This window comes from Pinus tabuliformis, chromosome 9 (genome assembly GCF_031772625.1).
Source record: "Pinus tabuliformis cultivar Carrire ecotype Pingquan chromosome 9, CPIR1, whole genome shotgun sequence".
Taxonomy (NCBI): domain Eukaryota; kingdom Viridiplantae; phylum Streptophyta; class Pinopsida; order Pinales; family Pinaceae; genus Pinus; species Pinus tabuliformis.
This window is the reverse complement of record NC_142307.1, coordinates 75,710,029-75,736,102: the sequence shown is the minus strand read 5'-3', so window position 1 is coordinate 75,736,102 and position 26,074 is coordinate 75,710,029. Positions and strand designations below refer to the sequence as shown.

The window sequence follows — 26,074 nt, the reverse complement described above, 5'->3', positions numbered from 1 at the left end:
CTAAACTTGGTACAAAACTTCCATGGCGATACACATTTTCTTGTCTCTTCTTTCAATTTCTCGGCTACTTCATCCCAAAACCCTTTGTGAGTCTTGAAACATGTTACATCTTTTGCCGAACTCACACCATGTAAACTGCAATTCACGCTCACTGATTGGCTTTGCAAAGGAACGACGTGGCATCGAAAGCACCTGATCACGGAGTTGCTTCAATATTGAGGTATAGCTCTCAAGCTGGATCTTTGTTAAATCATCTGACACCCTTGAGGGCCAGCTTCATCTTTATTTGGTTGAGACGGGGTTTCATTCAGCACATCCAAATGATCATTGTATTGGAGCCGTGATGGAAAATACTGAACAAACCTATTCTTCCTGAAAGAAGATGAATTGAAATAAAGTGAAAGCGCTTTTCTCAAACACAAAACATTGTACCAAGAAAACTTCTGTTCACGTAACTTTGTGTGAATGAACACTGGATCAGCCAAAAACTCAGTTGAATCATCCTGTAAAGTGTCCCACTCCTCTCTGTCAGACGCTATATTTGAACTTTGTGAATAGGCACCTATTCCAGTTGAAGGGGAATTCAGAAGAGATGGGTCTGGTAGCCCCTGCTTTAGCATATCAACCGTTAGCATGAGTCTCCAGAGACTGATATCATGAAGGCCCTCTGTCACAAACAACAGCACATGGAAGACTGAAGCAAGGAAAACGCCAAGCTAGAAAGTGCCCTGAATACCCATTAACTCATGAGCCAACTCAGCTGATAACTGCTCTCCACTTAAAACAGAAATCGAAGAAGATCCATCAGGCCTCATCATTTCCGCCAAAACAGATGCACTAAATACAGGCTGAGTGTCAAGGAGAATAAACCGCTCAACAGACATCCTCAGTTCAGTGCCAACACTACAATGCCTTGCCATCGCTCTAATTTCTTCTGACTGCACTGGTACTATTTTGAAAAGCCTGATTGATCGACCAAACCCGCAGAGTAAAATACAACTGCAAACACGTACCAATACCAAGACACCTCACGACCTAATGATGAGGATAAGCGGTCGGATATGATCGACGAAGTATATAGGCTGACAAATGTTGATGGATTTTGCTGGATATGACAGCTGTGAAATATTTGCTATGGATTCAAACAAATCCCCAATTTCGTAGCGCAGCCAGTGCAAAATATGAATTATGCGCTACGAAATCACCTAGACAATTTCAGCTTTGAAACGAGTTTGGACATATGATATCCATGTGAGATGTGAGACCAATGATAGACTAAAACAGAGAATTGACCCCTTTGTACATACCAACAATACTCTTCACAAGACTCCTATTCAAACTATTTAGACTCTAAAACCAGATGAAAAGACTAGACCCAAAATTGACACCAACCCTTTGACAAACAATCGAACTAATGTGAACAATTTAAAATTTTTTCTTGAGTGATAACACTGTGGAAAAAATGTTGGTTACTATGATGCTATATAGATGGGTTACCAATATGATTCATCTTATGAGAAATTGTTCAAATTAAGAATGACCAAGTAACATTATGAATACCTCCCTAGTTAAAAGGTAGTGTTGAAGAAAGTGCAATTAGGTTTGGTCTTCATAATGACTTGTAATTATGATTATTGAAAAAATAAATATATTTATTGTATTCCTTGCATCATGGGTTTCATGAGAAAGAAATGTTATTTGTAGGTCAAATTCTTCTTCTTAATGTCTTTATGATTTATCGTAATGGATAAGAGTCATTGTAATGTTTATAAATTCATGTTATACTTGGAAGAAGCCCTCCAAAATGACAAGCACAATCCTCTTTGTCATGTCAGCCTGGAAATCAACTTAAAAGCAGTCATGTCAACACAAATAAGTAGACACCATAGTTCAATGTCATGTTGGCTTAATGTGTGGATTGAACCATTATAAATACCCAGCTAGAGTATTCGAAAAACAAAAAACAAGAGCCCAGATCCTCTATAATCTTCGGATGAGTTCTGAGATCCGCATTACAGGAGTATAGAACTCGGATGTCTTTGTAACTGAGGTGGATGATTACAATATCAAGTATCTCTGTGTCTTCGCCTCCTCATGATCACTTTCTCATCATCCGAGTTGTAGTCACTGTCTCGACATATTTACACTCTCGGCACACTATCTTGGTACAGTTATAGTCTGGACTTAATTGTGATGAAAAGGATTTCGATGATCCTACAGTAGCACACTCAATCTTGTAATGAAACACTTTGGTATGATCCCACAGTAACACGCATTTGCTTGATATATAATCTGGATGCAGTCATGATCTCGTTCTTTGTCATGAATATGATGAAGACATAGTTACGAATTCTTAATCATGAAAACATTCTCGATGCAAATCTCATGGATATATACATATCTAAATATAGATCTCATTGTTATGATGGTGATCTCAATGAAATATTAGAGATGATCTTAGTAATGATCTCAAAGTGTAGTAATGATCTCAATGAAGGTGTACCAAATCTCAAGAAAGGTGCATAGATGGTCTCAGTGAATGTACAATGATGGTTTCAATGATGGTGCAGCTATGTACAGTGATGATTCCGGTAATGGTGCAGCTATTCATGACCTCAGTGATGCAATAAAATTGACCTTTGTATAGCAGTTGTAATGATGATGATCACAACAGTGAAAAGGGATAGGATTGGTGTCTTGGCCTTCGAGTGGCTTAGTAGGTCAAGGGTCATAGTCTTGGTATTCGTCAATTAGAATCTCTATAAGAATAATTTTGTGTGGGTTTTCCTCTCAAAGAGTGAGAGGTTTTGGCCATGGCAGAAAGGCAACATCTTGTGTTCTTGTCTCTTTTGATTTGGTAGCTATTTGATCAACTAAGAATACACACTCTAATAATAACAAGTGAAAATTGTGCTAAGAAGAAAAAGTTAAAAACACCTCACAAATAGTTATCATGATAAGAAGAATCTCATTAACCTACATTTTCCCTGGATTCTTCAACACATGACTCTCTAGATATATTTCAACCTCACACCTCACATTCATATAGAATAATTTGAGTGACGAGAGCCTCAAAGAGGATTTTTTTTTTAATCCAAAATCAAAAAATATGCCAGCTTACGATTGTTTACATGTTGGAAATATATTATTTGATGGCAAAGGAGCAGAAATCAAAGGAGAAGCACAAGAAACAACAAGCAAAAGAAGGCAAGGTATGCAAGATCAAGGAAAAAGGAGCAACAAATACATTGATGGTTTGATAGAACATTGATGTTGGCATGTTGATGACTTGATTCTCATGTTGATGGCATGTTGATGGCTTGATGCTTGGATAATGTTGCAAATATTGTTTAATGAAGAATTTGTGGTGACACTAATTTGTTGTTAAGATGATTTTTTGTGATGCAAATGTAAGAATCCAAGGCAATGGTAAAGATGTTGCAAAGATTGTTGTGATGCATTAATGATAAATATTGGTATTTGATGCTGGAATTAGGTTGATTCATTTAATGATTACATGTGGCTGAAATTAATATTGGATGGATTGTTTATTTTTGTGTTCTAACATTCAAGATATGAAGAGTTTGGAAATGAATGAGTGGAAGGCAAAGAGTCAAGATTATTCACTTCATATTCCTATGTGGGATACAAATAACCGAAAAAATATCTTTATAAAAGATGTGATTTTGGAAGGAATTTAAGAGGTTAGAGAATGGGAGAATGCGAGTGATCTGATTGAGATATTATGCATTAGTTACCTGGCACATATGAAGCTAAAGTGAAGTAGATTTGAAGGGAAGAAGATGCAGAAATGAAGATGGAGATATGTAGAATTTATGACTAGGTAAACCGACACATTATTATTTATTGTTTTGCATCAGGAGATGGTAGTCTCCTTTCAAGTAGTGGCTTGATAAACATCAGGTTGGAGCATGTTGAGGTAGGAGCCTCCTGTTGGTTGTAGCCTACAGAAAAAATATGGGAGTTGGAGCTTCCTTGCAGTTGCGGCTTGCAAAAAATTGAGGTAGCATCCTCCTGTAAGTTGGAGTCTACAGAAAATTAGATGTAATAAGGAGTAGGAGCTTGCCTTTGCATCACAACAATAAAAGAAATCGTGGTTTTCTCCCTTTCTGGGTTTCCACATATATTTGGTGTCAATATGTGTTCATGTAATGTTTTGGTTTGCTTATTACTTGTTGTTCACATATTCAATCTGTTGGTCATTATTTGTTAAGTTTCTCATGTAATGTTTCAGTTAATGAGTTTAATGAAAAGAATTTTAATGTCCATGAATATGCTAAACTGATTCACACACCCCACCCCCCCCCCCACCTCTCAGTTTACACAAATTTTCATCAATTGGTATCATATCCGGTTCCTTTCGTATAAGCATAATAGTTGGAAGATATGTATGGTTGACTCATGGACTATCAAAGTGTACTTTTGTTGAGTGCAACAAAATTTCATGAATGGAGAGATAAGGTAAAATATGAACTGAACTAATAGCTTATGGACCTGGTGTATGGAATCTTGTACGTGATGGCTACTATAAAGACTCCCCCTCTATGCAAGAACAATAGTTGAATGCTAAGGAAAAATCTGTTATGTATAACAATCTTCACAATAAGGATCTTGATACAGTAATATACTTAAATTCTGGGAAAGAAATTTGGGATAGATTGCAGGTCATACATGAAGGAGACACTAGTAGTTGCATGATCGAAAAGGAGAAGAAAAAGAACAGGAAGAAGAATTCATGTCAAAAAGAAAGTGTTCAATTAAATGAGACATATTCTACATCTGATTCTCATGAAGGAAAGTTAGCTAAAGAACAAATTAAACTTGAATCAACCTTGACTGAAACAGAAACATTGAAGAATGAGAGCAAAGACTATAAGAAATTGTTGCAAATATGTGATGAAAGAGAACATAAATTCAAGGAAGAAATTACTAATATGAGGAAAAAATTAGAAGGAACAAGGATAACTAAAGAAATGATGAGCAAAAACTGAAGTAAAAAGAAGAACAATGTGAAAATTTAGAATCCGAGACTAGTTCAGCTAGAAGTAAGCTAGAAGAAAAGAATAGTTTGTGTAAGCAGCTAGAAGAGTAGGTTTCCTCCATGAAGAACTCAGACAAGGAAACCATTAAAGATGACAAAGTAGCATCAAAAGGACCTACAAAAGAAGAAACAAATAAAAATAAGTAGTAGAACTTGAAGGAGAAGAATGAAACAAAGAAAGTCTACTTTGCAAGGATGCAATCTGCTCATAGAGATGAAGTTAGAAAATCTTCAATATCTCAAAGGAGGAAATATATCTCATGCTTCCATTTCCATGAACCAGGACATATTGCAGCAAACTGTAAGAACAAACAAACCAAGAACAATCAATTGAAGATGCAGCAAATGAGAAGGCTCCCTCAAACAATCAAAGAGAGAAGACATTCATTCACCACATACACAAATCATTTTTATGGTTATTGTTAATTGTGCAATGGATTTAGACAAAAAACTATTGAATGCAAACTATATGAAAAGAAAAATATGGGCACAAGCAAATACACACCATTTTTTCCATTTCTTTTCCACACAAGATGTTATAAGTGTGATAAATTTGGCCACAAGGCCAAAGACTGCAAGTTTCCATATACATTAAAGAGATCTAGACAAAACAAGGAAGCCACTCCAAGCAAATAAAACAATGAGTCAAAGAGAAATGAAGACAAAAGAAGGAAAACCACTCAAATATGGAAGAGGAAGAAAAAAGAGTAGTATGTCACTTCAATGATAAAGTGAAGTCAGACTAATATTAGGGGGGTTGCTCAAGGAAACAAAGAAGAATATATCAGTATTAGAGAAGAAAAATCCTAGGGGGAGAGAAGTCCCATTAATATCTTGAGAATATAATACATATATTGGAATTCCTACAATAAAACTTCAATGAAAAAGAAAACCATGACATGTACAAAAAAAATTATTGAGACAAAATTTCATGGAATAAATGTCACTATCTCTTCTAATAACACATCTTTTTGCAACCCCAACAACAATTTCTTGAAGGTTGATGATAAATGAGAGAGATTGTGTTTATGACCACTATTGGAAATTGCATATGCTTGCTTTAGATCCAACTACTTGTGTTTTGACATCTACAACTAATGAGCCCCAGTATTGTAGCAAGGATGTTGCAACTCATAGGGCTACCAACTTTACTTTATCAGCTCAGAGTTCGTACAAACTTGGAGGTGACAGTGCTATATGCATAGTAGATGCAACAATATGCCCTTATCACTTTTCAACTGGGGAGATAGACCACTAGGTTTTTTCAAACCATTCTTCTATTGACTATAAGGAGTCTGACTACTAACAGTGAATGTAAAGTTATCTTTAATGCAGAAAGTAAATGCTTACCTATTTTAAGAAAATTAAAGTGTTGAATGGAAAGTTCTGTGAAATGACATGAAATTGTCTAGCTAATAATTGACAAACATTACTTTCAGAAGAGAGCTAATATAACCTTGCATTCTATCATGTAGCTATCTGGACTAAGTAGGCATGCAAATTATCCTAACACTGCTATGACTATGTATGAATGCACTAGCTATATTTTGTTAAAATTGCAGGAAAAAAAAATAATAACTAAATAAATAAATGTAAATTTAAATGTTAAGCTAAACAAATGGATCTCCTAGTTTTCTATAGGAAACTAGATGAAGGCTATAAGAAGGTAGGGAAGGTGAAATGAAGTGATGGGAAGATGTTTGATGGTCGAATAAGGTGTAGGGAAGATTCACACTGCCCAAGGCTTAGCCCAACACTTCAAGATGGTTGGATTTTCTCAAGGTGGCTGCCCATGGTGGCTATAAAAAATAAATCAGATTGGGGGTTGGTAGGCCTTGGCAGTAAGTGGAGAAGGCTTAGATGAAGCTAATGGAATGAGTTTCTCCCTACAGATCAACTAATCCTGCAACAACACATGTGCTTCTCTTCATTTATGCATAACTTCATATAAATATGGAAAAGATGAGTTGAATTTGAGAAAATTGATTTATTCATGGCTAATGACTATATCCATGGAATGAAATTCCTTCTTAAACTACAACAAACTCAAGAAACAAAATGACAACTGTAGATTCTTCCAAGAAATTATAGGAAGTGATTTATTCAACAAGGAATCGTAAGTCATGAAATGATCAAAAGATAAACTATTTTTGGGGTTGTGAGAGTGGGGCCCTCAAACCATGATGCCATGAGGGAGATGAGGAAGAGTCCACTGGCATAAGATTTTCTAAAGTATTCTCTTTCACTACTATACCATTGATCGACTTCTTCAACTAAAGGAAGCAAAACTAAACAATCATTCAAATACTTGTAAATTAAACAAAGTAGGAATAATTTCAACAGCTAACTATGATTTTAACCTAAGAATAAATGTACAAAAAGAGGAACTTCTGTTGCTAGGGTTGGGCCCTAACCCAATAGCTTCATCCCTCTTAGTCAACTTAGTGCTGGATCAAGGTAAACCTTTTCATTATCATCAAAATGTCAAAAATAACATAAGAGTAATAGTCACAATGTCTTAGCTCCAAATTTCCTCTTAGCTAAATGAAAAAGTTGAATCCTAATGAGGCCTTTGGCCTTCTTATTTATACAAATTGAAGCTACCAACACTCAACTCCTCAAGAAAAATTCATTCTTCTAGAATGATGACACACAACAGGCATTTACAGCTCTCAAAAATGCCATGTGTTCCACTCCAGTCTTAGCACTACCTGATTTCACCAAATATTTTGTCATTGAATATGATGCTTCGGGTACGGGTATTGGGGCGGTCTTAATGCAGGAAGGTCAACCCTTGGCCTTCATAAGCCAACAACTAAGTGGGAAGAATCTGGGACAATCTACCTATGAGAAGGAAATGATGGCCATCTTACATACAGTAGAAACCTGGCGACCTTACTTACTGGGGTGACGTTTCCAAATCCGCACAGACCATCACAGTCTTAAATATTTTTTGGAGCAACGCCTATCCTCCCCACAACAAAATAAATGGCTCGCCAAAATGTTGGGATATGATTATGAGATCATTTACAAGAAAGGGCATGAAAATAGTGTAGCAGATGCATTATCTTGCCAATTTGAGGAGGAAAGTACCCTGCTCGCAATTTCCCTTCCCATTCCAGAATGGACTGAAGAGGCTTGCAGGGAATGGTTTTCACATCCCTAGCTCTTCCAACTCATTAATCAATTGCAGGCGGATCCAAATTACACCAAGGGATACTCGTGGCAAGATGAGATTCTTCGCTACAAGGAAAGAGTCGTAATATCACCAACATCCACCCTCAAAAGCCGCATTTTGGAAGAATTGCACTCATCCCCCATTGCAGGACATTCAGGCTTTCAGAAGACATATGCTCGCACTAGAAGATCATTTTGTTGGACAGGCATGAAAAATGACATCCTTACTTTTGTAGCAGAATGCGATGTCTGTCAACACCACAAAGGGGAGACAATCAAAGCACCAGGCACATTACAACCGTTGCCCATCCCGGCATCTATATGGATGGAGGTTTCTATGGATTTCATTACAGGTCTTCCAAAGTCAGGAAACAAGTCAGTCATCATGGTGGTTGTGGACCGACTTTCTAAGTATGCTCATTTCTGCGCCCTACCCCACCTGTTTACACTGACTTTGGTCGCTCAATCTTTCATGGATCAAATCTTCAAATTGCATGGCATGCCCACTTCTATTGTGTCTGATCGTGACCCAATCTTCACCAGTAATTTTTGGTAGGAACTCTTCAGGCTACAAGGCACCGAACTAAAACTCAATACTTCCTATCATCCACAAACAGATGGTCTAACTGAAGCCGTCAACAAATGTCTGGAAACCTATCTTAGGTGTTTCACTTCAGAAAAGAAACATCTATGGGTACAGTGGTTGCCTCTAGCTGAATGGTGGTATAACACCAACTATCCTGCCACCACCAAAGTGACTCCCTATGAAGTAGTTTATGGTCAACTCCCTCCTTCCCCTACTTCTTATATCAAGGGGTGCTCTAAGGTACAAGTGGTGGATCAACTCCTACAAAATCGCACAACCATGCTCACCCATCTTAGAGAGAATCTTCATCAAGCTCAAAACTGCATGAAGCAACAGGAAGATCAGCATCGCTCAAAGCGCCAATTTCAAGAAGGGGATCAGGTATTTTTGAGGCTGCAACCATATAAGCAAACTTCACCCAAAGACAAGGGTTGTCATAAACTATCTCCAAAATTATATGGACCATATCAAGTACTTCAACGCATTGGAGAAGTGGCCTACAAGCTAGCTTTTCCACCCACTGTAAAAATCCATCTAGTTTTCCATGTCTCATGCCTCAAGAAAGTGATTGGGAAAAATTGCAGAATTCAAACCAGTCTACCTGAATTAGATGAAGAAGGGTCAATCTAGTTCCAACTTGAACAGGTCCTAGACACACGAGAACGGCACCTGCGTGGCCACATGATCAGGGAAGTCCTCGTCAAGTGGAAAGACACCTCTCCGGAAGATGCAACCTAGGAACCAACCATTATTCTTCAGCAGTTTTCGCTGCTTCAGCCTTGAGAACAAGGCTATTCTTAAGGGGGAGGGTATGTTAGGGTCCCACCCTAACCCCCTTATTTATGTAGTAGGATCGAGTCATAGTTATAGTTAAGTAAAGAGTCAATAAAACCCATATTAATAATTGTAAGTGGTTAACCCGCAATTAATGACGGGACCACAGTTAGTTGCAAATGGGCCATGGTATTAGATAGATGGTATTAATAAGAACCATGGTATTGCATGTATGAGTCATATATAAAGGATAGAGACTCCCTGCGAGGAGCATCGTGTCTTATTTTGTAATCGAGCTCTGCTCTATTAGAGGTTGCCCCCTCGAAGAGGCAAGTGAACATTGCTTTCTGAATAATAAAATTCTTGCTCTTATTTCTCACTATTCTATGTTCTGGGTATATTTCTTCGCATATTTGGTATTCTGGTAATCATCTTGCAGGTTAAGAGCATAACAAAATATGTAAAGAAATACGAGAAAAGTTGATTTTAATAAGTTGGAGAGTGGCATTAAGACCCATATAATTTACCTATTGACGAGCCTCATCATCACTCCCTTACTGAAGGTGTTTCTTATCCTTTGAGAAACTTAGTATATTTCCATATCTTTCATAACTCTTGTGGCCTCTCTGACATCCCATGCCTCTATTGATGGAGTTTCCTCTTGAGGATAGAACCTTGCATGTTTCTCTATTTCTTCCCACTGCTTTCTTTCCTCTTCTATTTTATCTATTTCTGCCTCCTCCTCTTCTTATTCTTCTAGTTCCTCTTCACCACTAGAGGTTGGGTCCCTATCATATTCAAGGGCTTGGATATAAATAACAACCTCTCTCTCCAAGACTCTAAATGTGGACCATAGAATAGGGATTCTTAACTGGCTCAAGGCATCCTCTAGTATTAGCTTAATGAGTCCATGATGTTCCAATTGCTGATGTTTCCCATATTGTACCTTTAGGATGATGTCTTTTATTGATTGCAACAAGAAGCATGCTAAACTGAGTCTTCTGTCAATGGGTAAATCCTCTTTAAATTTCATGATGCAGGAGCATCCAACCCAAGAAAACTCATTGTATTCTAGTAGCAATAGGGGTATTGTGTTTTCAAGGAAGTTGGTTTCCTAAGTGTGAATTAAGTGTAATTATTAATGTTTTTATTGATTTTAATGAGAGAATCTAGAATAGGGAATTAATTAAATAATGTGAGGCATATTTGTAAATTTTCTCGAATATAGGAGAACATGAGAGATTTAGGATAATTGAGAGATTGAGGGGTTGAGAATTAATTGTAAATCTTAGATTAGGAGTCAGTTCATGAACCTAGGGATTAGAGAGGAGTTTTAGGAATGAGGGAGAGATTTAGGAATTTTGTTAAGGAATTCATGGATCTAACCAGAATTTGTTTTAGAATCCGTGAGTATAATTGTAAGCCTAAAAGGCAAAGACAGGGGTTAGATGTTGAGATAAGTTAGGCTAGATAGATAGCAAAAGTGTGGTTTAGAGCCTACGGGAAAATTTGTAAACAAAAGGCCACTGTAAAGAGAAACCAGGCTGAGAGACAGAGTCCCGTTTTGTGATTATGTGTGGATTTACATATGTGCGGAGATTTAATTCCAGGTTGTGTAATGCGTGATTGAAGTGTTGACTAATAAATTATGTGTCTATCAGAGATTTTGTGTAATATATGTAGGCAGGCCGAGTTGAAGTGATTACTGTTGGGTCGTTAATATGCCATTATTATTATCACTTTTGAACACTTATCCCACCCATTTCCACTATTCTTCATCATATCATTTGTTATAATTTATCATTTAAATCCATTTTATAAATGATTTATGCTCTTATGAATGAATATTATCTATTCTCCTTTATTTCTAATAAATTGATGATTATGCGTGATTTTATCAATGATAGTTTTAATAAATCAGTTATAACATTATTTACCATTCTTAGCCTCCAAGATAATTTTCAGATTGAATATTTGATTTTTAAAAGCGCCAACTCAGAAATGCGCTGGAATAAGGAGTGACAGTTTTTTGGTTGAGATTCTGAGCAAATGGAGCAGAATCTGGAAAATCTGGAACATGGGTTTTGTCCAGAACGGGCCCAATTAACTTTAACAAAGAACGGTTTGCCCAAATTCGGCTTGTACTGAGAGAAACGCAGGGTTCTTTGAGCACGATTTTCTCAGATTTGTTGTTGCGGCCGTCCTCCAAATCTCAGCTGCAAAGCCAAATTCGTCTTGCTTTTGTTGAGAGATGAAAGGAAATATATTTTCTTGTTGATCAACTGGTTAGAATCAATCCAATTTTTTAAAAGAAATCATGTTGTACTTATCTTGATTGTAACTGCTCTCTGATTTCTCTTTATTTAAATCACAACAGAGATCAGAGAGGAGGGTGATTTCAGAGGAATTCGAATAATGGAAGAATGATAGAAAAATGATGAAGAATGATGGTGGATTATCCATGATAGGATAGGGATTTTTGCATGCTGTAATTCTCAAGAATTTGCTTTTGTAATGATTCCACAATTTGCTGATTAATACATGATTTGGGAGTTGTTGTTCATCCTTTTCCTTCTGAAGTAACCCAGCAACGTCCGCTGGCGGCTAAGGGCCCAGCCTCTGGTGGAGTATGCTGCTGCTACTGTATATTATATTCTTTTGATTTCTGCGTGGTTTGCTTATCTTTATTGCTCGGTAATCTGACATGCTTTTTCATATGCTATTCCATGCTCTGCTACGATTAATTCATTAATGGTTTCTTCAGGAAATTTTTGTAGTGACTCTGCATTGTATGATTGAATCTTTTCAGAGTTGATTGCATGTTATTAGTCTAAACCAGCTATTTATGTTACAGAGCATTTGTACTGAATATTACTGTTATTGGATTCATTTGAAATCCTGATTATTGGAGTCCGAAAAGTGATATTATTCTATTTGGAAACATAGTCGTATTCACCTTAATTGTCAGATTACCATATTAGCGTGTCGTGTGTATGTATGGTTGATTCTTGCTAATTCATCAATGAGTGCTATTCCATAAAGTACATTCCATCCAATTTGCCTTAAGAAAGAAGATTGCTATTTTATTGCAGAATGTGAGTTTAGTTCTGACTCGCGAGACTTAGTTTATTTGATTGCTCTTCCATTTACTGCTTGCTGTTCCATTTCCTGTTTGCTATTCCATTTTACTTTCTGTCGTTCCATTTACTTGCATTTGCTGCTTTGGTGTGAGAGAAGGTCTAAGGCTGTAGTGAGCCAGCAAGTCGCTGCTTAGCTCCCAGACCTATGGTCCATGCTCTAATTCCTTTTCCATCAGTTTCTAGAGGGATGGGTTATTGCTTCCGCACCCTTGATTGATAAGCTGCCTTGTGTGATTTTATTCTTTTAGAGCAATTTAGTCATAGTTTAGCAACGTTGTACTACTAAGCATTACTCTTGAGTAAATAGCCGCCTCAGACTGAGTACACTCTTGAAATAAAAAGTCGTCCCTGGGTTGATAATTAATGTGAAGGTAATTAGGAGTTTAAAAGACACCTTTTTATCGCTCCACATTTTGGCGCCGTTGTCGGGGAAGAGTGTAGCCATTTCTAAAGAGTAGTGTGAATCTGATGAGTGCCTGCTAGGGAAGAGTTGGGTCTTAAAAACGGAAGGTAAGAACCTGCGTACAGAGCATGTAAAAACCCTGCTCCCCCGTCCGCTTTCCAACAGGACTGTTAAAGAACCTAGGGTAGAAATAGATGTTTGAATTTTTGTGTGAATGATTAGGAAAAAGATAGAAATTTTTATAAAATGAATCACATGATCTCACGCAAGTGGTGATGTAAGCACCACCCATTTCACTAACCGATTGACAGGAACATTTGAAGAAGGAGCCTCGAAGAAAACACATGAAGAACATCTTATATTATGGTAAGAAATGGCTCGCGTTTCTACTTTTGAATTTCCTATCAAAGATCTAGGAGAAGTGACACAAATGCACATAATTCCCCCATCTTTACCAAATTTTCATGGTTTAGCAAATGAAGATCCAGATACATTTTTATTTGAGTTCGAAATACTTTGTAGAGGATATGATTATTGTACAAATGATGAAATATTGAAAGTGTTTCCTCTTACTCTAAAAGGAGCAGCTCTCCGATGGTTCATGAGCCTAGGTGGGAATTGCATCCAAACATGGGAGGACATGAAGAACATATTCTTGAAGAAGTACCAAGACTATTGCAAATCCAATGAAGATATTTTCGGTATGATACAATGGGAAGATGAAAGTTTGGAGGATTATGTAGATCGATTTCATTATAACCTTCAAAAATCAAAGCATAAGCATTTGGAAAAAGAGATCTTAAAAACACTCCTTTTTAAAGGAATCAAAGAGGAATGTTTAGAAATCTTAAATCTGATAGGAAAAGGTGATGTTTTTCAGTTATCATATGATGATGTTTGTGAGTTGTGCATAAGGTATTCAAGAGGAATCTCCAAGGCTGGTAAGAATTCTAGAGATGTTTGTTCTTTCTTTTCCAAATCTGCTACAAGAATAGGAGACATAAGAGCTGAAATCAATGTGTTATTTGAAAATTTTAAAGTTGATTTTATTAGCTCTCTAAATGAAAAATTGGATGTTTTGCAGGTTCATAAAAATCAAGAATTGGATGAAGTGTTTTACCCTCAGGACCGAAAGGAGCATCTCATAGATACTCACTCTTCCTTATCTAGGATGGAAGTAGCATATCAAAGAGGTAAGGAAGCTGCAACAAGGTCAAAACCACGGAAATCATGGCCTACAGGTATGGTTCAAAACACTCCCTCTCCACTTTCTTACTTGCATAATCCATTATGGAATACTAATGTGTTAGGGCAGCCATGTCAATCTCAATATAACCACCAGCAATTTTCTCTACAAGCTTGGCATGGTTCACCTTATGATTGCATGACTACTCTCCCCCATCTTGTAGCACAAGCACATTCTCCATATTCTCCACCAGCTCTTCCACAATATCCTGCTTGCCCATCAAAACCATTCACACAACCCAATCAACCATATCATCAAAATGCTCCATTCCTTACACATTTTCCTGCTCAACTAATTCCACACCCTCACCATAATAAACCAGTACAACATACTTACAATGTTGAACTGGCAAATTTACCCACCCTTCCCACCCATTCTATCTCACATGTGTTATTAGAGAAAACCTACAATGAGATTCAGAATGTTTCAAATGCAAAAATTGTAGAAGCTATGGAAGAAAATGAGGTTTCTTTTACTATGCATCAACAAGCTATTTTAAAAGCTCAAGAACTTCATGATATGATGGCTATGCGAAATCAAAAAAGTAAAGGATATATTGAAGATTGGTTTCACTCCATCATTTGTTTGCAACATCATTCTATGCTTCAACAATTTTTGATACCATTTTTTGAAGGGAAGTTGGCTTCTCATACCCTAATATCCATTAACATGCATTTTTCAAATTTGGGTATGTGCATACGTGAAGCCTTACTTCGAAAATGGCTTCACTGGAAGCACTCATATATGTAGTCATATTCATTTTTCCAATCAAAATAGGTTAGTGTAGAAAATAAAATAAATAAGGGAATAAATAAATGCATTTTGTTTTTTCTTTTATAAAACTAGTTGCTTTGGTTGCAACACGCTATCGAAATCAACATCGATGATAAATGTTTCAATTCATTTGTGTATGTAGATGATTTATAATAAAAATAACAATTCTACAAACACTTATATATCATTTTTATCATCAATATGAAAAAATGCTTGAATATCATTTTTTGGCTTGCGAGTTGATGAACTTTATGGAAAAATAGTCGGGACAGTCATGTTTTGAGGGACCAAAAGTGAATATTTTAAAAACCCATTTCTACCCTAGGTAGACATTGATTTCTACTTTCTAACCCAATTTGAACCACTCAATTTGGATTTGAAACAAAAAAGTTAGAAACAAAACATTGACAGGGTGTCTAGTGGGCAGCTCAGGAACAGAGCTGGGACAGTCAGTTTTTGGAGGCCTAAATGAATGAATTTTTAAAACCTGTTTCTATGGTAGATTCCCCTATGAATCTCGTTTACAATGCAATTGGAATCACTCATTTTTTATATCGTATGGGGAAGTTATGATCAAAATACTGACTGTCTATCGTAAATCAGCACCCTTAAAACTATGTCTTTCCGGTTGTTCCTTACAGTATTTGACTTATCAATTCTTCTTGTCTTCAAAACCTATTTCTATTGGAAATAAATACATGAATATACTTTCATTTCCAATTGAATCCTTTGAATCCGACATCAAACGAAAAAATTATGCTTGAAATATCAACTGTTGGTCTAGGCTGGGTAATCGAAAATTACTCTGTTATGCAAGATGTTATAACTAAAATTGACATATCATATCATTGAATCTTTAAAACCTGTTTCTACTGGAGATAAACCTTTGAATTAGCTCTCATTTGCCTTTGGAATCACTCAATTTTGACAAAAAACAAATAAGTTGTGATTAAAACACCGCTGGTTAGTATGGTCGACCACTACTCTCCCGCAGGTGACAAATAAATTTTACTTTGTTATTTTATCTGTGGATTTGTTATATAGAGTAACTACTTGTTAGTTTTTTTTGCATAATTCTTGGATTAGGGGAGCCGTGCACCTCTCTTTCTCGATGATTTAATGTTTTATTGCAGGTAGACACTCGTTTTTTGCAGGTCCTAGGAGAAAAAGAACGTCAATTTATGGACAAGTGATTCTTGAAACAAATTTTAATAAAACAAAGGAATTTCATCCAACTCATTACCCAATAGATTCATAATAAATGAAGAATTGATTTCGATTTGAAGATTCATGTCTTGTCACTGCTGCCAAAACATTTTTCAAAAAGATCATTTTTTTACATAATATCATAGCTGTTGTAACTTAATTTACATATTGTTTTTAAATAAAATGTTATTTCTTTTCTAATTTCTCTTATATTTTGTGTTTCAGGTGTTGCTTCATTCAAAGTGTAACTCATCCTTAGCATGAATGTCGTGAATAGCTAATTTGTTTTTTGCATGCTTTCATTTTATGATTGTCTATTTTGTTGTTCCTTTTTCATGTTTTGCTGTTCCTTTTCGAAATGGAACAACACTTCTGCACTTTCACGTTTTGTTGTTCCTTTTCGAAATAGAACATCACTTCTGCACTTTCACGTTTTGTTGTTCCTTTTCGAAATGGAACAGCACTTCTGCACTTTCACATTTTGCTGTTCCTTTTCGAAATGGAACAGCACTTCTGCACTTTCGCGTTTTGCTGTTCCTTTTCGAAATGGAACAGCACTTCTGCACTTTCACATTTTGCTGTTCCTTTTCGAATGGAACAGCACTTCTGCACTTTCACGTTTTGTTGTTCCTTTTCGAAATGGAACAACACTTCTGCACTTTTACATTTTCCTGTTTCTTTTCGAATGGAACAACACTTCTACACTTTCACGTTTTGCTGTTCCTTTTCGGAATGGAACAGCACTTCTGCACTTTCACGTTTTGCTGTTCCTTTTCGAATGGAACAGCACTTCTGCACTTTTCATTTTTGCTGTTCCTTTTCCAAAGGAACGGCACTTGCATTTTTGTTATTCCTTTTCCAAAGGAACGGCACTTTTGATTTTTGTTGTTCCTTTTCCAAAGGAACGGCACCTGTGTTGTTGCTGTTCCTTTTCCAAAGGAACAACACCTTTGATTTTTGCTGTTCCTTTTCCAAAGGAACGACACTTGCGTTTTTGCTGTTCCTTTTCCAAAGGAATGACACTTTTAGTTTTTGCTGTTCCTTTTTCCAAAAGAACGACATTTGCATTTTCACACTTTTTTGTGTGTATTCTTGCTTTTTTTTTTGTCCATTTCCTTTGTTGTTCCCTATAAGGAACACCACTTTTTGACTGTTTTTGTTGTTCATTCAAAAGAGCAACACTTTGGGATTATTTTCGAGAGCAACCCTTCCTTCCTCTTGTAGGATTAATCCTAATTCATCTCAACCACATTTTACTGATTTCATTTTGTGGCATGAAGTACACTATTTTTATGAGGACAAGAATTATGGATTCTATTGAAGCGAGTTAATATCATTCACGTTATGATCTTTAACAAGACAGCTCCTTGATGATAGATTTTTTTCAAAAGGGACACAATTATTTATATACTACTTTACTGCATTGTTTTCTGTTGAACATGATATTGATTGATCATCTTAATACCATGCTGGTTCCATCATCCCTAGTTATAATCTTCTCTGTCTGTAATAAATGAGATTATGGGTATATTTTTTTCTATTGACATATTCAACTTCTTCCGCCATCCTTGCTCTTAAGGAGTACTGAACCTCCCTCATTTTATCATAAAAATATGTAATAACAACAAAATTTTGTTCGCAGATGGAGGATAGGGGGTCTCATTACGAGCCAGCCTACCATGTTCATAAGGTTGTAACAAAGTGGCATTCCCATTATGGCCACCACACCAGGGTTATGATCCATTGGATAGCCAAATTATCCTTGGAACAGGAGGTCTCATCACGAGCCGGCCTGATCACTTTTGCTACATCCCAGTGAATGGCAGTGTGATTATCTGGTTACCACGCCAGCACACTGATCTCTTCTGTAGAACAACACTGTAACTCTCCATTTATAAATTGAGGATCCTGGCTCATATGGGTTAAAAAGCAACCCTGCCGAGGCTATGGACGCCTGTTGGCAGCAGCGACTCTGCTTATGGTATTGAAGTTATATCTTTTCGTCAATTATTATTATAATACCCTTTTCTTATTTTCCTTTTTATCAGAGAAGTTATTCCCTTAATTTTTTCCCTGTTTTCAACCTTTATGCATGAGAAATTGTTTTATGATCAATCACATCATTTTCAGCTAGAATACTGTCAGCAAAGCATCTTTTTAGCATATTGTTGTCCTTTTTCGTTTTGCATAAACTATCATCACTCCAAAGCATCCTATCTCATATTCATAACTATCTTTACACACTTTGCTCTCAATATAACCATAACTTTCACCGTCCTATCATTGATAAGTGTACTCTGCCTCCCTTACTGATATATTGTTCATTCCATTGCCTTGTCGTCAGCACCACCCCTTTCATATGCTTTATGGTTATGGAACCCATTTTCCAATTGGAGGGGGGAATGTATGCATTATGGGATTGCATGCGATATGATTACTGCACTTTGCCATACCTTGTTGATTTGACAACATATTAGTATTGCATGTATACATAAGTTTTTCTAATTGAAATTTTGCATGCATCTTATCTGTTGCTATTCAACACTAACACTATGGATTCAAGAACATTGTATTCAAAATAGTGCTCTGTTTACAGGAGAACAACAAGTATGCAAGGGAAATTCTATTCACAGTATGACCACACTATTGCAACTAACAGAAGCGGCTCGAGCAACTTGCGAACATGAACAACTCTTCAGACATTATGTGCTTACCTGGATTCCACCTTTTGCACCAACTTTGCCTACATCAGCTTCAACAACTTTCAATACATATATGTCATTCCACATTTTTCTTTTGGAGGTAAAACTTGAGGTAAAATAGCATAATTTTCTGATTTATTACGAATTTAGGAGAATTTACTGAACATCCATTTTGAAGCATTATTTACCATCCTTCATTTCATAGTTTTTACCACTTCCCATTTTTCAGCAGCATATCATTTCTGAGTGTGGGGGAGTGTTCCTTCATTTCTTTCTTATGACCATGTCATTCATATTCTTTATCATCCATTGCTATTCTTATTCATTCTCAACACCTCTCTTATTTCATGTTGTTTTACACCAAGCATAGAATTCAACAGCTGGTAGCAACCACCTCTATTTGTTTTCTAGCATCGCATGAGGACATGCTAATTTTTCAGAGAGGGGGAGGAATTGCTATGCATGATGGATGTTTTCTACTTTCTTCCTTATTTAAGGCATACAATTTCATTTTTACACAGTGCAGAAATTGATTTCCACATATTTTTAAAACTATGAACTCAATTCTTGTAATTTTTGGAAAACACATACGTATCATCAATACAAACCCACACAATTTCAAGAAATATTGGTTCATAAAATTGCGGAAATCATGCACTCTCACCTACAACCATTTTGTTTATATCTCATGATACATGCATCAAAACGATCTGATTTTTGGATCATAGAAGCCTTCATATATTACAAATCTACTTGCAACATTTCAACAAAATCTGGTTTGTAGTTTTTTACAAAATGGTTAATGAAGTTTGCTGTTATCTATATCATATTTTGTTGCAACTTCATATATACATATAATTGAATGTCAATGTAAAAATTGTTATGCCTTCATCAAGATTACTAAAAGTAAATATTCATTAATTAAGGAAGAATTCATTTGTTCTATCCATTTCATGAGCTGAGATGAACATATTTGCTTGGTTAACACATGGTTTCTGTCTTTGCGTTGCATGAGGACATGCAATATATTCAGTTTTCGTTGCATGAGGACATGCAACATATTGAGTGTGAGGGTATGTTGGGTCGTTAATATGCCATTATTATTATCACTTTTGAACACTTATCCCACCCATTTCCACTATTCTTCATCATATCATTTGCTATAATTTATCATTTAAATCCATTTTATAAATGATTTATGCTCTTATGAATGAATATTATCTATTCTCCTTTATTTCTAATAAATTGATGATTATGCGTGATTTTATCAATGATAGTTTTAATAAATCAGTTATAACATTATTTACCATTATTAGCCTCCAAGCTAATTTTCAGATTGAATATTTGATTTTTAAAAGCGCCAACTCAGAAATGCGCTGAAATAAGGAGTGACAGTTTTTCGGTTGAGATTCTGAGCAAATGGAGCAGAATATGGAAAATCTAGAACATGGGTTTTGTCCAGAACGAGCCCAATTAACTTTAACAAAGAACGGTTTGCCCAAATTCGGTTTGTACTGAGAGAAACGCATGGTTCTTTGAGCACGATTTTCTCAGATTTGTTGTTGCGGCCGTCCTCCAAATCTCAGCTGCAAAGCCAAATTCGTCTTGCTTTTGTTGAGAGATGAAAGGAAATATATTTTCTTGTTGATCAACTGGTTAGAATCAATCCAATTTTGTAAAAGAAATCATGTTGTACTTATCTTGATTGTAACTGCTCTCTGATCTCTCTTTATTTAAATCGCAACAGAGATCAGAGAGGAGGGTGATTTCAGAGGAATTCGAATAATGGAAGAATGATAGAAAAATGATGAAGAATGATGGTGGATTATCCATGATAGGATAGGGATTGTTGCATGTTGTAATTCTCAAGCATTTGTTGTTGTAATGATTCCACAATTTGCTGATTAATACATGATTTGGGAGTTGTTGTTCATCCTTTTCCTTCTGAAGTAACCCAGCAGCGTCCGCTGGCAGCTAAGGGCCCAGCCTCTGGTGGAGTATGTTGCTGCTACTGTATATTATATTCTTTTGATTTCTGCGTGGTTTGCTTATCTTTATTGCTCGGTAATCTGACATGCTTTTTCATATGCTATTCCATGCTCTGCTACGATTAATTCATTAATGGTTTCTTCAGGAAATTCATGTAGTGACTCTGCATTGTATGATTGAATATTTTCAGAGTTGATTGCATGTTATTAGTCTAAACCAGCTATTTATGTTACAGAGCATTTGTACTGAATATTACTGTTATTGGATTCATTTGAAATCCTGATTATTGGAGTCCGAAAAGTGATATTATTCTATTTGGAAACATAGTCGTATTCACCTTAATTGTCAGATTACCATATTAGCGTGTTGTGTGTATGTATGGTTGATTCTTGCTAATTCATCAATGAGTGCTATTCCATAAAGTACATTCCATCCAATTTGCCTTAAGAAAGAAGATTGCTATTTTATTGCAGAATGTGAGTTTAGTTCTGACTCGCGAGACTTAGTTTATTTGATTGCTCTTCCATTTACTGCTTGCTGTTCCATTTCCTGTTTGCTATTCCATTTTACTTTCTACTGTTCCATTTACTTGCATTTGCTGCTTTGGTGTGAGAGAAGGTCTAAGGCTGTAGTGAGCCAGCAAGTCGCTGCTTAGCTCCCAGACCTATGGTCCATGCTCTAATTCCTTTTCCATCAGTTTCTAGAGGGATGGGTTATTGCTTCCGCACCCTTGACTGATAAGCTGCCTTGTGTGATTTTATTCTTTTAGAGCAATTTAGTCATTGTTTAGCAACGCTGTACTACTAAGCATTACTCTTGAGTAAATAGCCACCTCAGACTGAGTACACTCTTGAAATAAAAAGTCGTCCCTGGGTTGATAATTAATGTGAAGGTAATTAGGAGTTTAAAAGACACCTTTTTATCGCTCCACAGGCCACTGTAAAGAGAAACCAGGCTGAGAGACAGAGTCCCATTTTGTGATTATGTAATTTGTAAACCAAAGGCCAATGTAAAGAGAAACCAGGCTGAGAGACAGAGTCCCATTTTGTGATTATGTGTGGATTTACATATGTGCGGAGATTTAATTCCAGGTTGTGTAATGCGTGATTGAAGTGTTGACTAATAAATTATGTGTCTATCAGAGATTCTGTGTAATATATGTAGGCAGGCCGAGTTGAAGTGATTACACAGAGGAAGAATATGACGAGGAGGGTTGTAATGGATTGTTAAATCCATTAGAATGATTAATGCTCAAGATCAGGAGGGATAGTGTAGTTAAAAACCCCAAGAGATCAAACCTTTGATGGAAGCAAAAACCATAGAAACTTGTAGAAAATAGCGTAAAACCGAAATAAAGAGGCGGACGGAGAAGCTAAGTGTTAATGCTCAGCAACCATCGGATCTTGAAGATCTATGACCCAGATTAAAAGATCGAATCACAACCAAGCCTTGGGGAAATGGCAATGAACGGGCACAATTAATCGTGGACCTTTGGATTGCGGCCAGATCAACGGTCACGATCTAATCGCATATTGGCGATTGGAGGTGCCAAGGGTCAATAGTTATGCGTGTTGTGATATTGCCGACACCGATAATTGGTGATTGACATTTGTGATCTATCGGCGATCAGGAAATTAATCGTCGACCGTCGGATCATGATCCTAATCGATAGTCACGATTAAATCGGCCATCACATATCGGCATTGGCAGAGATCAGAGTTAAAAGCAGACAGGCTTGATGGAGGCGGACCCGGCAATATTTATAGTCGCGGGTATAATATATTCGAGTTCCGGCTTATATGTTCTGGCGGGGATTTTCCTTTGTGAACCCCTTTTCCCATGTATTTCGAATATTTATGAATGGTCGGGTTTTAGTGTAAATGAGCCAATATATGTGTTCCAATAGTGGAATATCAGAGTCGGAGGAACAATGAACCCTATATGTGGTAAGGTGGGAAAAGCCAATAGCGATTGCGATGAAGGTATCCTCGATTAATGTGCAGAGGCCGTAGCAAAGGCTAAAAGGTATGTTCCTTTGTAAGTGAGCACAGAAGGGAAATGCGTCGATAAAGCATTTATGTGATATAACATATATGAACCAAGGGTTTGAAAGGGAAAAATTATATATGCGTGGATTAAAGGATATCAAAAGCTCTGAAGGGTTTAACAGTGCCGATAGGAGGATTTGACAGGGTGATTGGCTCTGATACAAAGGAACGGTAGATAGAGAGGGTCTTAACCATTGATAGTTAAATTCCTGGGACGATGGATTATGCATATTTATGCATACTGTGAGTATGTGCAGGGCTAACCCTGCGTCAATTTTGGTATTAGAGAAGAATTGCAATCAAAGCTGATCATAAATGAAACATTTAGTATCAAGCAGAAGAAAGCAAATATGTGTGAAAGTTTATTTGAAAAACTCAGAAAAAAGATATGTGGAAAGTCATGCATGTAGGTAAGGGGGATCAAATTTTAATCTAAGAGGCAGTAATCACACAGAGATGGCGTATAGCAGAATTTGCAGATGCAAAAGACAAAGGACAGTCTATTCAAAGGGTAGAAAATGGTGGAACAAGATCATGCATAAGATATTGAAGGTGAGATGACATATTTGTTTTAATTTGATTGAAGATTGGAGAATCTGTGTTTTTAAACTAATGCATAGGTAGCAGCATAAAGAAAACGCAGTGATGTCTATTTTCTTGAGGAGGATGAAGATTCACTCAAATGTGAAGAATGGATGGAGATTGCTTGTGAAGCCATGCAGCAGCGGTGAACTTGAAGAATCCAGTTGAAGGTTGGACAAAGAGGATAAGAGTATTCTCAAAGGGAAATTGAGAATTAAGCTTTGGAAGCTTGGGAATGATCTTTGGCTTAAGTAAACAGAGGTATGAAAGTAGCAGCAATTGAATGAATGCAAGTTTGACACAAGACTACAACAGTCAAACTGTAGAAAGAACTTTTGGAAGTTCTTAGAATTGTAGCAGAACCTTATTCCAGTTGAGGCTTGGAATAGATAAGGATAGAGGAGGCCTTAAGAGTAGTGAGTGGAGCAACCAAAGAGAGAGAGAGAGAGAGAGAGAAAGATTGATCTGAAAGTTCTAAAGAAAGAGGACTTGGAAACCAGGTAGAGGAGAAGCTTAGTGAGAGATCAACTTAGAAGAGTTGATTGGTTGCAGGTGTAGAAGCTCACACTAAAGAGAAGATGGCTATGGAAATTCATATGGAAGGTTCAGAAGAAAGCTACAAGATGAAGGAAAAGGATGCTCAAACAATCCATAGGGAATGGATGAGTCAAGTAGAGATTGATAAGGAAATGGTTGAGATAAGAGGAAAACTCGATGTGTTAGTAATGCTGCTAGAGGAGAACCAAAGACAAGGTTGGGTCTTGAAGAGGAAGCCAGTGAGGTGGCATAAATTGTATAAATTATAGAGAAGGTTACAAGAGAAGAGAAGTCAGCAGGTGAATATGCAATTAGCAGAAGAGATAATGAAGCTTGAATAGGTACTGGATGTTCAATTGAAATTTGAAGAACTCAGAGGAACTGAAATGGGAATGGAAGTATCCATTTGTGAACCAGAGTAGGGTGAAGTTCTGGGTGAAGAAGAAGGAATTATTGATGACTTTCTGAACTATTGGACAAATGCAGACTAGGATGAACAAGTAAAACCTTGTATTGATGAATCTAATAATTTTGATGTAATTACAGGTTTTGCAGAGGATAAGCAATCTTGTAAAGTTGTCAGAAGTATGGGAGAGTATCTTTCAAAAGATAAAAATTCTGAAGTAAAGGAGGATGGAGAAAATCTCTTAAATGAGAGAAGTGGTGATTTATTGCAACAGAAAGAACTTAATAATGTATTGATGTTTGAAACTGTGACAACATAGGAATAATTTCTTGTGAAAGAAGGAGATGAAAATCAATCTGGAGAATTGATATGTAAAGCAACAGTTGAAACTATTGAACCTTGTAAATTTCAGATTGATAATTTGTATATAAATGCAGGAAACATAAGTAATGATGAAGTACTTATGAAGTGTCACAGACAACTCAAATTGCTGGAGTATTTTCTGGGTAAGTCAGGGTATGACAGTGTGATTATAGAGGAAGGAGTTCACTACAGTGGACAAGAGAAGAAAGACATCATAGAAGCATATGGTATGGAGGAGAGGCTAGCTGACAGTCTCATGAATTCTGTGGGAATTCAAATTAGCATACTGATATGCTGACAAAGGAGGAAAAATCAGAGCAGCATACTAATGTGTTGCCAGAGGGAGATAAGGCACAGAAGCCTTATGATTTTTATTTTAAAAATTGTTTTATGAGTGGAGTTTTAGTTGCAGATGCTGGAGAAAAATTGGCACAGATGAGCAGCAAAATGAAGGAAGAAGACTCCATGGAAGAATTCAATCCATGGAATAGAGAAGTTAATTTGCTAGACGAAATGCTGAACAGTCATGATTCAGTCATGAGAGAGGGTAAGGATGATAGGGAGGTAGCAAAAAAAGCAAGTAAAGAAATTGGAACAAGAGAAAATGAAGAAGAAAAAGAAAACCAGCAGCACTTTGAAGAATTGATGGACAACAGCAACAACCTAAAGCAGAGAGAAAGAAATAACAGTGAATGGCAAAACATAGACCAATCCAAGGATGAACTGGAAAAAGAAATTGAAGGATTATGGCAGTTAATGATGAAACAGTCCATATGGAGAAGATTAATAGCAGCAGGAAGGATGATCAATCAGAGTATGAATCTGATTGACAAGAAGAAGAAAATAGAGCAGAAAACAACAGAAGTACAACAACAGCAAAGGAAAAAAGCATTTGGACAGCTACAAACTAAAGTTTGGGACCCTGGAGGATTTTTTCAATTAACTTATGAAGACACATGATCAGGAGATCATGGAAATTTTTTACTTTGGGAGTTTGATGCAGGAGCATCCAGCCCAAGAAAACTCATTGTATTGTAGTAGACATAGGGGTATTGTGTTTTCATGGAAGTTGGTTTCCT

At 36.6% G+C, this 26,074-nt stretch overlaps 1 pseudogene; it reads right to left on the bottom strand.

Moving 5' to 3' along the window:
* Positions 1–69: 69 nt before the first annotated feature.
* Positions 70–26,074, bottom strand: part of LOC149147182 (uncharacterized) — a 98,758-nt pseudogene continuing 72,753 nt past the window's right edge.